Here is a 13,980-nt window from a genome sequence, read left to right on the forward strand (position 1 = left end):
AAGACTCTAAGCAACCTCTTCTGTGCCTGTTTCAAAATAAAAAAAATAAGCCGGGTTTCAAAATAAAAAAAAAAATAAGCCCGGCGTAATGGCGCACGCTTGTAATCCCCGCACTTGGGAGGCTGAGACAGGAGGATCACGCAGGTTTGAAGCCAGCCTCAGCTACTTAGTGAGGCTCTCAGCAACCTACTGAGACCCTGTTTCCAAATAAAGTATAAAATAGATCTGGGAGGATAACCCGGAGGTAGGAAGCCCCTGGGTTCCACCTCAGTACCACAAAAATAAATAAATAAATAAATAAATAAATAAACTCAACCTAATAAACTGCAAACTCAGACAACCTCCCCTTTCCAGTGTTTTATTCAACGAGGTCCCTACTGCCAGTTCTGGTAAGTGGGATTTTCCCTACCAGATACAGTTTTGACTTTCTCAAGCAGAAGGAGGAAAACAGAGGTATGCGATTAAAAGTTATTCATATTACTGCCCTGTGATATTCATTAGGTTCTGCCTTTAATAAAAATCATGATAAGCCATGCATGACGGCACATACTTGTAGTCCCAGTACCTGAGAGGATGACAGGAGGATCACAGGTTCAAGGCCAGACTCAGCAAGCTGTGAGACTCTCATCAACCTAGTGAGACCCTGTTTCAAAATAAAAATAAGAGCCCTGCGTGGTAGCACACACTTGTAATCCCAGTATTTGGGAGGCTGAGACAGGAGGATCCGGATTCACAGGCAGCCTCAGGTTATTAGTGAGGCCCTTTGCAACTTAGTGAGACCCTGTCTCAAAATAAAGAGTAAAAAATAGGGCTGGGGGTGTAGCTGGCGATGTAGCTCAGAGGTAGAATGCCCATGAATTCTATCCCCAGTACTGCAGAAATAATAATAATAATAATGATTAAATGAATTTTTAAAATAGGGCTGGAGTTGTAGTGTAGATCAGAGGTAGAATGCCCAGGGTTCAAACTCCAGTACCACAAGAAACACAAAGAGAGAGCTGGGCATGGTGGCACATGCTTGTAATCCCAGCATTTGGGAGGGTGAGACAGGAGGCTGGCGCAGGTTCGAAGGCAGCCTCAGCTACTTAGGCCTTTTGCAACTCAGTGAGTCCCTGTTTCAAAATAGAGAATAAAAAAAATAGGGCTGGCGGTGTCCCTTGGAGGTAGAATGCCCCTTGGTTCCATCCCCAATACTGCAAAAAAAAAAAAAAAAAAAAAAAGAAAGAAAGAAAAGAAAAGAAAAAAAAAAAAAAAGAAATCATGATAAAAAACACAAGTTAGAGCCAGGCGCAGTGAGGGATCACAGAATTAAGACCAGCCTCAGAAATTTAACGAGACCCGGTTTCAAAATAAAGAAGGGCTCGGTGTACGTGGAAGGTAGAATGTCCCTAGATACAAACCCAGTACTTCCCCCCCAAAAAAAACCCTCCACAAATTGTAAATGATACATGCCATTTCCTTCCTTCTAAGACTGATGCAACATAAGGCCCAATCAGAAAATACTCCCCGGTACCGCAAATGAAAAGCACGTTTTAAGTCACTAATATAAAACACTCATATATTTCACCAAATTGTACGATTTGTACAGTTTTTTGTGTGCATGCTCGATTGCACTAAAAAGAAATGTTTAAAAATAGCTCACATTTAAAAAAAAAAGGGGGGGGGGAGAAAAGATGCTGCCAGAAAAAAAAAAAAATCACGAAATCCGTTTCCAAGTCGCTTCCACCCCCGCACTACCTGCAACCACTTTATTCGGAACCTCAGCAGCAGAAGACTGGAGTCCCGCTTATTAAATTCTGCCAAATGCCCCCCCCAGGAAGGCCCGGAACCCACCCCCCACTCTTCTCAGCAGCTGCAGCCTGCGAGCTGGAGGCTCCTTAGCGGCCACGCAAGGGGGCCGCAGTCCAGCTAGGCACCTGGGCAGCGCTCCCCGGACCTCGGGGAAGCACCAGGAGGCGGGGACCCCCGGCCGAGCCCCCTGCGCCTCTCCTGGAGCGTGACACGCGGGGTTGCTCCGGGAGGGGGCTGCAAGAAGCGGCACGCCGGGCCCCGTGGCCGCAGCTACGGCTCCGGGCGCGCGCAGGCTCCGCTCGGCCCGCCCCGAGCCCCCGGCTGCTTCTCCAAGGCGGGGTCACCCCGGAACCCCCTCGGGCACTAAGCGAACACACCTGCCACCCTGCCGCGCCGCAGCCCGGCGCACCCGCTCGCCCGGACCGCGGCGGGGCGCACCTCGCACCGCGGGCGAAGGCGCGGCCCGGGGACCCCGCGCCCAGGTGACCCCGCGCCGGGGCAAGGGCGTCCGGCCAGACCCCGCGGCCCGCCCGCCCCGGGCCCCCGGGCCCCACCTGAAGGCCGGTGGTTGGGCGGCGAGGTCCGCGCCGCACTCGGCTCGGCCACCTTGCCGGCCAGCGGGCCGCCCCGCGCCGGACCCTCAGCCCGGGCTCCCGCCGCGAACGCCGCGCCGCGCTCCATCGGGACGCGCCGGCCGCACAGGCGCACTGCCCCGCCAGCCGCCGCACCGGCCCGCGCGCGTCCGCATGCGCAGCGCTTCTTCCCAGATGCGCGCGGGCGCGCGCGGGCTGTGCACGTGCGAGGTGCGCACCGGTCCTCGGTGCGTGCCAACGGGCTCGCGCAACACACACCGCGGCTCTCACACAATGCGCGCAGGGCGTATTTGTGCGACGTGCACGACAGTCTGGCACAGCGTGCACAGGGATCCTTATACATTGCCGAACATACGGTGTACGTTGCACCTGTGCACACTGTGTACACAGTTCATACAGTGCTTACACTCATTCTGCACACGCAACGTGCACACCCAGCATAAGCACTCCTTCCTTTCTACCTTCCTTCCTTCCTTTTTTGCGGTACTGGGGATGGAACCCCAGGGGCATTGTACCTCCGAACTACAAACTCAGTCCTATTTATTTATTTATTTATTTATTTATTTATTTATTTGGTGGTACTGGGAATGGAACCCAGAGTCTTTCTACCTCCGGGCTATACTCCCAGACCTTTTAAAAAAATATTTTATTTGGAAACAGAGTCTCACTAAGTTGCGGAAAGCCTCACTAAGTAGCTGAGGCTGGCTTCGTCAGCCCTATTTTTAAATCTTTATTTTGAAACGGAGTCTCACTAAGCTGCCGAGGGCCTCGCTAAGTAGCTGAGGCTGGCCGCAAACTTGTGATCCTCCCTTCTCGGCCTCCCAAATGCTGGGATTACAAGCATGCGTCAACACATCGGGCGTGTAAACACACCTTTGCATACAGTTCATACACACTCAAAAATGTAGACAGATGTAGGGTGCAGTTTCCTAGAAAATGCACAAACACCTTCCCTGTGGAACACAGGGCGCACACACGATATGCACACACACGTGCTCACCCAGCATATACAGGTGCTCACTCAGCACGCACACGTCCTTACGTGGCTCTATCCTCACTGGGCGTGTGGACGCTGAGGCTCTGGTTACTGTTCCTGGCTAGACCCTCAAGGTGGGTTCCCCTTGGGCCAGTGCCGCGTGTACCGACGCCCAAGGATCCAACCTCCAAGCACTGTTAGGTTCAAGTCCTCGAGTAGCACCGTCTGCCCCGGCACGCGTGTGATCACTAGTGTGGGACTCTAGCCGCTCCCCAGGTCGGCATTGCTACCCAGGTCAGTGTTAAAGGCAGAGGCACGCCCGCCGACTGACCTTGGCCTTGCCATCACTTTCCACTCCCCAGCTCTTTCCCCGTGCAAAGAATACAACCTGCAAAACTCCCAGAGAGGGATGTAGGTCAGTGGCAGAGCACTTGCCTAGCAGTCCCAGACCCTGAGTTCAATCTCCAGAATACAAAAAGTAAAACAAATCAGCAAAGAGGACATCTCTGGGACACAGGCACCAAAAAAAAAAAAAAAAATTGCTACACGTGCTGCCTCGGTTTTAGGGGATCTGCGAAGGGCCCCTTCCACTGGACAGCCACACACACTTTCAAAAACACAGCATTTGAGAGGCTGAGACAAGAGGATCATGGTTCTCGGCCAGCTTCAGCTCCTTGTGGGACCCTCTGCAACTTAGTGAGACCCTGTTTCAAAATAAAGAGTAAAAAAATAGGGTTGGGGGTGTAGCTCGGAGGCAGACTACCCCTGGGTTCCATCCCTGCTACCGCAAAAATAAATAAATAAATAAATAAATAAATAAAAAATAAATAAATAAAAACACCGAAGGGACTGGAGATGTAGCTCACTTGGGGAGTGATTGCCTAGATTGTGTGGGGCTTTAGATTCTCAGCCCTGTAAAACAACCACCCCAACCACATTGAACAAGACATCTCCGCACAGCCTGCTCAAGCTTCCAGATGTACAACCAGGCATAGTCTGCCAAATGATAACCTTTCCCTGTGTAGCCCCAGGCTGCACGTTTCTCTGTTGGCGGTGACCAGCACGGAGGTTATTAGTTCCACCCTGGGGGAATTCATGATTAAGAATAAAGCTAAACCAGGCGAGGTGGTGCATGCTTGTAATCCCAGTATTCGGGAGGCTGAGACCAGAGGATCGTGGTTCGCAGACAGCCTCAGCTACTTAGTGAGGCCCTCCGCAACTTAGTGAAACCCTGTTTCAAAATCAAGAATAAAAAATAGGGCAGGGAGTTTAGCTCGGAGGTCTCTCCAGACCTGAAAAAAAAAAAAGAATAAAGCTGATTCATGGGTACAACTTTTCTTTCTTTCTCAAATATGAAAATATTCTAGATTTAGAGCAATGATTGCATAACTGCAGGTGTACTGAACACCATGGATTGTACCTTTTTATTTTTCTAGTACAGGATATGGGACCCAGGTCCCTGCACATTAGGTCACCTATTATTGAGCTCCGCCAGCAGCTCTTTTTATTTTTTGTTGAGACAGGGTCTCCCTAAGCTTCCCAGGCTGCCCACAAACTCGCAGCCTCCTGCCTCAGCTCCCCAAATCGCTGGGATTACACGCATGGGCCGCTGTGCCTCGCTGAACTGCACATTTGAAACAGGTGAATTCTATGGTGTACAAATTGCATGTTAATTTTGAAGAATAAAGCCAAAACCCTCAGGAGCTGGCACCTGGACTCTTGGCAAAAAGCTTGGAAACAGTCCCTTGGTAGCACAAAAATGTTTGTGATGAGTGTGTTCCTGACACACCCAAAGGTGTGCCTGAAGCTGGGTGAGAGGGTGGAGAGAGAGCCGAAAGGGAGTTTACATGCACAGGAGCAAGAAAGTGAGCGCGTCAGGGCAAGTGCCACAGCTGTAAGAAAAGCTGTTTCTTTCCTTTTTTCTTTTTTCCTTTTTTTTTTTTTTGCAGTACTGGGGATGAAACCCAGGAGCATTCTACCTCCGAGCTCCAATCCCAGCCCTATTTTTATTCTTTATTTTGTTTTTATTTTTTATTTTTATTTTTTTGCTTTTTTTGCAGTCAGTACTGGGGATGAAACCCAGGAACATTCTACCTCTGAGCTCCACCCCAACCCATTTTTTATTCTTTATTTTATTTTATTTTGCGGATCTGGGGATGGAACCCAGGGGCATTCGACCTCTGAGCTACACCCCCTGCCCTATTTTTTATTCTTTGTTTTAAAGAGGGTCTCACTGAGTTGCAGAGGGCCTCACTAAGTAGCTGAAGCTGTCTGTGAACTGCGATCCTCCGGTCTCAGCCTCCCAAATGCTGGGATTACAAGCGTGTGCCACCACACCCGACTTATTCTTTATTTTGTTTTTACTTTTATTTTTGCTTTTTTTTTTTTTTTGTAGTTACTGGGGATGAAACCCAGGAGCATTCTACCTCCGAGCTCCACCCCCAGCCCTGTTTTTTTTCTTTATTTGGAAACAGGGCAAGGGGCCTCACTCAGTAGCTGAGGCTGGCTGGAACCCGGATCCTCCTCAGCCTCCCAAATGCTGGGATTACAAGTGTGCACCACCATGCCTGGCGTATTTTTTATATTATTTTAATTTTTTGGTACTGGGGATGAAACCCAGGGGCATTCTACCTCACAGCTATACTCCCTGCCCTATTTTTTGTTTGTTTATTTTGAAACAGGGTCTCACTGAGTTGCAAAAGGCCTCACTCAGTAGCTGAGGCTGTCCGCAAACTGTGATGCTCAGCCTCCCAAATGCTGGGATTCCAAGTGTGCATTACCACGCCCAGCTCTACCTTTATTCTCTTTTTTCTTTTTTGTGGTACTGGGGATGGAACCCAGGGACATTCTACCTCTGAGCAACACCCCCACCCTTTTTTATTCTTTATTTTGAAACAGGGGCTCACTAAGTTGCAAAAGGTTTCACTAAGTACCTGAGGCTATCCATGAACCAAGATCCTCCTGTCTCAGCCTCTCAAATGCTGAGAATTATAAGTGTGCACCACTACGCCCAGCTCTACCTTTACTCTTTTTTTTGTGTGTGTGTGGTACTGGGGGTGGAACTCAGGGGCTTTTCTACCTCCAGGCTACACTCCCAGACCTATTTTATATTTTCTTTGGAAATAGGGTGTCACTAAGTTGGTGAGAGCCCCACTAAGTAGCTGAGGCTGGCTTTGAACCTGCGCGATCCTCATGTCTCAGCCTCCCAAGCCTCAGCCTCCCAAGCGCAGGGATTACAAGCGTGCGTCACCACGCCCAGCTACCTTTACTCTTAAGGAGTTTTTTTTTAATATAAAATGTGAGCTAAGGACCCAAATTTACTTTCCTCTGTAAAGTTTTCTCAGTATCATCCATTAACCTATCTTTTCCCCAATAATTTTTTTTTATTGGTGGTACTGAGGATGGAACCCAGGGCTTTCTACCTCTAGGGTACACTCCTAGACCTATTTTATACTTTATTTGAAAACAGGGTCTTGCTAAATTGCTTAGAGCCTAAATTGCTGAGGCTGGTTTTGAACCCCTAATCTTACTGGTGTGTGAGGTACTGAGGATTGAACCCAGGGTCATTTTATTTTCAAGCTATAACCCCAGCCCTAATTTTTTCATTATTTATTCTTTATTTTGAAACAGGGTCTCACTAAGTTGTGGAGGGCCTTCACTAAGTAGCTGAAGCTGGCTGCAAACCTGTGATCCTCCTGTTTCAGCCTCCCAAATACTGGGATTACAAGCAAGTGCCCGGCTCTTATTCTTTATTTATTTAATGGTACTGGGGGTAGAAACCAGGGGCTTTTCTATCTCCAGGCTACACTCTCAGACCTATTTTATACTCTATTTGGAAACAGGGTCTCACTAAGTTGCTGAGAGCCTCACTAAGTAGCTGAGGCTGGCTTCGAACCTGTGGGATCCTCCAGCACTTGTTTACACTGTAACACTGGGATTACAAGTATGGGGCTCCTCGCCTGGCTCTTTTTTTTTTTTTTTTTACAGGTTTGGGGATGGAACCCAGGGGCATTTGACCTCCAAGCTACATCCCCTGCCCTATTTTTTTATTCTTTATTTTTGAAACACGGCCTTACTAAGTAGCGGATGGCCTCACTAAGTAGCTGAGGCTCCGGGCTCAGCCTCCAGAATGCTGGGATTACAAGCGTGCGCCACCACGCCCGGCTTGGCTCTTTTTTTCTTTTTAATTTTGAAACATGATCTCACTAAGTTGCTGAGGCTGGCCTCAGACCTGTGATCTTCCTGTCTCAGCCTCCAAAGTACTGGGATTACAGGTGTGTCACCACACCCAGTTTACAGTGTGTAATTATAATGCACCAATACAAAATTTTCCTTGAATAGAGCCACATATCTGTGTTGTCTGTGGCTGTTTTGTGCTACAATGGCAGGAAGAGTAGTTATAAAAAGGAACCTTATGGCCTAGAAAAGCCTAAAATATCAGGTCTTTACAGAAGTTTGCCCATTCCTATCTTATACTTAAGAATTGTGAATCAGCCAATTGCAGTTGTGCATACCTGTAACCCCAGTTCTTGGGGGGTTGAGGCAGGAAGGTCAAAGGTTCAAGGCCAGCCTCAGCAACTTAGGAAGACCTTGCCTCCAAATAAAGAAAACAGGATGTAGCTCAGAGGTAGAACGCTCCAGGTTCAATGCCCAGTAACAAAACAAACAGAAAAAGAGAAAGAACTGAGAATTACAAATGGCTTTTTTCATTTGCTAATGTTGGGAAAAGTTCCCAAACTCTAATTTTCCTTGAAAGTACAAATGTATCATTGGTGACAAACATTGTCCACTTTTTCTTGAAATGGCAATCTCAGTTGGGTTAGTTTTATCTCTATTAACTCTATTTGAAATAAAAAATTATACAATTCAAACTGAGGGCATGGTAGCCTGTAATCTCAGCACCTGGCAGGCTTGGACAGGATCACAAATTCAAGGACAGCCTAAACAATTTATGGAGACCCTGTTTCAAAATAAAAAGTTCAGTATGGCTAGGGGAGTAGCTGGGAGATAGAATGCCCTGGGTTCAACCTCCGGTACCAAAACAAATAACAAAAAAAAAAAACAATAAAATCAAAATCCAGTACAACTATACAATTCAAGAATAAACCCAATGCATGGTCCCAAGAGTCGTAGCAATTAATGAGACCCTCAACAGTCCAAGGAGAACCTTTTTTTTGTTACTGGGGATAAACCAAGGGGCATCTACCTCCAAGCTACACCTCCAGCCCTATTATTTTATTGCGGTACTGGGATGGAACCCAGGGGCATTGTACATCCGAACTACACCCTCAGACCTATATTTTATTCATTTATTTATTTTTTGCGGGTCTGGGGATGGAACCCAGGGGCATCGTACCTCCAAACTACACTCCCAGCCCTATTTTTTTCTTTGCAGTAATGGGATGGAACCCAGGGGCATCGTACCTCAGAACTACACCTCCAGCCCCCCCCCCTTTTTTTTTGCAGTACTGGGATGGAACCCAGGGGGATTGTATGCCCAAACTACACTCCCAACCCCCCTTTTTTTGGCAGTACTGGGATGAAACCCAGGGGGATTGTATGTCCGAACTACACCCCCAGCCCAATTTTTTTTTTTTTTTGCGGGTCTGGGGATGAAACACAGGGGCATTTGACCTCCAAGCTACAACCCTGCCCTATTTTTTATTCTTTATTTTGAAATAGGGTCTCACTTGTTACGGTTTTGGGGAGAGTATGGTTTGGGGAAACTGTTCCCGGGGACCCCTGCTAGGGTCCCAGACACAATTTCCCCCAACCCATAAAAAAACCCAAAACACCCAAAAACATAAAAAAAAAAAACCCCGCGGGTTCTTGTCCTAAGCTAAGAATAAATATGCATAGCTTGGACAGTTGCTGAAGATTTAAAGAAGTTTATTAGAAAGATAGAAATACAGAAAATAGAAATACAGCTCCATACCAGACTGGCATGGAGGGGTGACTGGAAATGAATACACCAAAGGGATCACATGTGGACCGGACTTTTATACCCATGACCTCCATCTTGTTCACGTAATTCTGATGTAGTGAATTACAGGAGGTACCTGTAAGGTATCTCCCCTTAACCCTGTAAGGTACCTCCCCCAATAAGGTGTGGCAAGGTGTCTTCTTTCATGAAGGCTGACCCCTCCTACCATCTTAGCTAGCTTATCCAATCATGTAGATTTGTCTTTAGATACAGAAAGGCCTACTTCTCCTCTCCTATTGACTTGCTAATTACATGTAGCTAAGTCAATCTAAGTTTCAATAGCTGTTTGCTTCCTGACCAAAGCCAAGCCTTTCTCTGTCCAGGTCTGCTGCCATTTTGACACAATTATTTTTGAAATATATTAATAATCATAGCTTTCTCAAATCTTCCTAGGCCATTCTCAATACTGGTACATCACTAAGTTGCAGAGAGCCTAAGTAGCTGAGGCTGTTCGTGAACTGCGATCCTCCTGTCTCAGCCAGCCCTCCAAGTATTGGGATTGCAAGTATACACCGCCATGCTCAGCAGACCATATTTTTTAAAAAAGTTGGGCATGGTAGTATTTGGCTAATTCAAGTATTTGGGAGGCTGAGACAGGTGACCCGCAGGTTCACAGCTAGCCTCAGCAACTTGGTGAGACCTTGTTTCAAAATAAAATAGGGGTGGGGTGCAGCTGGGAGGTAGAATGCCTCTGGGTTCAATCCTTTGTATGAAAAAAGTAAAAAATAATGCATTAACATGTTTAATGAAAAGTGACCAAAACTCACAAAATTTGAGATTGCACAGATTCAAAATTTTGCAAACCTCTTTATCTGGCACAATATAAGACAGTTTTTTTTTTTTTTTTTTTTTTTTGCGGGTCTAGGGATGGAACCCAGGGGCATTCAACCTCCGAGCTACACCCCCTGCCCTATTTTTTATTCTTTATTTTGAAACCGGGTCTCACTGAGTTGCAGAGGGCCTCACTAAGTAGCTGAGGCTGGCCGTGAACCACAATCCTCAGGTCTCAGCCTCCCAAATGCTGGGATTACAAGTGTGTGCCACCACGCCCAGCTTAGAAGACAGTCTTATATCTGTTTTGGTTAAAAAAATAGGAAGAAAGCCGGGCGTGGTGGCACATGCTTGTAATCCCTGCGCTTGGGAGGTGGAGACAGGAGGATCACGCTGGTTAGAAGCCACATCTGCTTGCTTAAGAGACCCTGTTTCAAAAAAAATAGTATAAAATAGGTCTGGGAGTATAGCCCGGAGTTAGAAGGGCTTCCAGGAACCCCAGTACCACCACCAAAAAAAAAGGAAAAAAATGTGGCCTTGTAGTTGGAAAAGAGATTATTTTGATAGGCTTTTCAGAAAATTGTGTATGTTTATACTACACCCAATATTGAGACAAAGTAATTTCTTCAAAATTAATTGCATTGTGGAATCGAATGGCAAATTAATGTTTTCATGTTAAAATCAGTCCATTTTCAAGTTTAATATTGAAAACTGAACCCAGAGGCATTCTACCTCTAAGCTACACCGTCAGCCCATTTTATTTTTGAAACAGGGTCTTGCTAAGATGCCAAGATGGTCTTGAACCTGCAATCCTCCTGTCTCACATACTAGGATTATAGGCATGCACCACAACTGACTACCAACCCAGGGGTATTCTTCCTCTGAGCTGCAACCCCAGTCCTATTTTACTTTTTTTATTTTGAAACAGTCTTGGTAGGTTGCTGAGTCTCACTTTGTTGCTGAAGCTGTCCTTGAACCTGTGATCCTCTTGTCAAGGCCTCAAACCCTCATAGATCCTGTCTCAGCCTCCTGAATGCTGGCCTCAGCCTCCTGATTGCTAGGATTACAAGGGGTGCCACCACGCCCAGCAAGAACTTTATTTTTGTTTGGTGGTACTGGGCATGAATACCTGGGCGTGGTGATGCATGCTTGTAATTCCAGAACTTGGGAGGCTGAGACAGGAGGATTGTAGGTTCGCATACAGGGTCAGCTGCTTAGTCAAGCCTGCTACAACTTAGTGAGAACTTGTTTCAAAATAAAGGATAAGCTGGACATGGTGATGCTCGCTTGTAATCCCCATAATTGGGAGGCAGAGACAGGAGGATTGCGCTGGTTCAAAGCCAGTCTCTCTGGCTTAAGAGACCTTGTTTCCAAATAAAAAACGTATAAAATAGGTCTGGGAGTGTAGCCCGGAAGTAGAAGGGTTTCCAGGAACTCCAGTACCCCCCCCCAAAAAAAGGATAAAATATAGAGCTGGGGATGATGTAGCTTGAAGGTAGAATGCCCCTGGGTACCTCCTCCAGTACCACACAAAAAAAGGGCTGGGTATAGCTGGGACTTAAAAGTACTCCTGGGTTCCATCCCAAGTACTACCAAAGTAAATACATAAAAATAAAAACGTGCTAAAAAGTTGGAGTGTTTCTGAGCATTAATGTAATTTAATCCGATTATTAAATCTTAGCCTGGCATGGTGGCACATGCCTGTAATCCCAGCACTTGGGAGGCTGAGACAGGATTGCCAAGTTCAACCTCAGCAATTTAGTGAGACCCCATTTTTTTTTTTTTTTGGTGGTACTAGGGTGCCTAGAAACCCTTCTACCTTCGGGCTACACTCCCAGACCTATTTTATACTTTTTTTGAAACAGGGTCTCTTAAGCCAGCAAGGCTGGCTTCGAACCTGCATGATCCTCCTGTATCCACCTCCGCCTCCCAAGCGCAGAGATTACAAGCATGAGCCACCACGCCTGGCCAATGAGACCCCCCCTTTTTTTGGTGGTACTTAGGATGGAACCCAGGGGCCTTCTACCTCTGGGCTACACTCTCAGACCTATTTTATATTTTATTTTGAAACAGGGTCTCTCAAGCCAGCGGAGGCTGGCTTTGAACCTGTGCGATCCTCCTGTCTCAGCCTCTCAAGCGCAGGGATTACAAGCGTGCGCCACCACGCCCAGCTTAGAGACCCCATTTTAAAAACAAAAAAAATGAAATGGGGCTGGGGTATAACTTAAGAGGTAGAACACCCCTGGGTTTAACACCCAATATCACCACACACACACACACACACACACACACAAACATCTATTGCACTGTCATGGACATTCTTAAAAAGTAGGAGCGGGGGAAGGGAGGTTGGTGGCATAGCACAGTGGTAATGTCTCTGGAGTTCAATTCCCAGTATTACACACAGAGTGAGCACACTGGGCTGTGAGTGCTCAGTGGTAGAACTCTTGCCTTAGCATCTGAAGCCCTGGGTTGGACCCCAAGCATCCCCCACTCACCCGGCAAAGTGAGCACTTTAGCTAGAAGTGTATTTATCTCACTTACAGGTCTTCACATTGCGTAAGTTCTAATGAATGTGATTTTGTCTTTTTGTAGTACTGTTGGTTGAACTGAGGGGCATTCTACCTCTGAGTTACACTTCTTTTGAAACAGGGTCTCAGTAGGCTGCTAAGGTCTCGCTGAGGCTTTAAATCTGTGAACCTCCTGTCTCAGCCTCTCAAGTACTGGGAGTGCGGTACAAGTCCCAGTACAGGTATGTGCCACCACTGATTTACACTTAGAAACTTCTTAGTGTTCCTAGATTCAGTCCTCAAAAAGAAAATATTCTAGCCACGTGTGGCGGTGCACGCTTGTAATCCCAGAATTTGTGAGGCCGTGACAGGAGGATCTTGTAGGTTCGAAGCCAGCCTCAGCTACTTAGTGAGGCCTTTACAACTCAGTGAGACCCTGTTTCAAAATAAAGAATTAAAAATAGGCCTGGGGGTGTCTTTCAGAGGTAGAATGCCCCTGGGCCATACTCCCAGACCTATTTCTCTTATTTGGAAACAGGGTCTCACTAAATTGCTGAGAGCCTAAGTAGCTGAGGATGGCTTCAAACCTGTGCGATCCTCCTGGCTCAGCCTCCCAAGTGCAGGGATTACAAGCGTGCACCACCACACCTGGCTAAAACAAAAATTCATCACAGAACTGTGATGAATTCACTCAATTATAAATATAAACCTATATATGGAATGATTAAAATGGATTAGCTAGATCAACCAAAAACCAGACAAAAAGAAAATGTGTAGTGTCTTTTCAACTGGGAGTGGAGGCTAAGACAGGAGGATGGCAGGTTCAAGGCCAGCCTCAGCTACTTAGTGAGGCCCTTTGCAACTTTGTAAGACTGTTTGAAAATAAAGAATAAAGCTGGGTGTGGTGGTGCATGCTTGTAATCTCAGCATTTGGGAGGCTGAGATTGGAGGATCGCAGTTCCTGGACAGCCTCAGCTGCGTAGTGAGGCCCTTTGGCAACTGAGACCCAGTTTCAAAATAAAGAATAGAAAATAGGGCAGGGAGTGTAGCTTGCAGGTCAAATGCCCCTGGGTTCCATCCCCAGACCCGCAAAAAAAAAAAAAAAAAAAAAAAAAAAAAAAAAAAAGGAATAAAATATAGGGTTGGGGGTATAGCTCAGAGATAGAATGCCCCTGGGTTCCATTCCCAGTACCGCAAAAAAGTATTTTCTACCCATGACAATTAAAACAAAAAACCCCATTTTTTAAACTAAATTTTAAAAGTTAAAAATATTAAGTTAGAAAAGAATCAATTATATACATTCTTGAAAGTTGATTCATTTTATTTTCTAATTGCAGTAGTTTGCATTTGATTTCA

This window comes from Muscardinus avellanarius, assembly GCF_963383645.1.
Source record: "Muscardinus avellanarius genome assembly, chromosome: X".
Lineage (NCBI taxonomy): Eukaryota > Metazoa > Chordata > Mammalia > Rodentia > Gliridae > Muscardinus > Muscardinus avellanarius.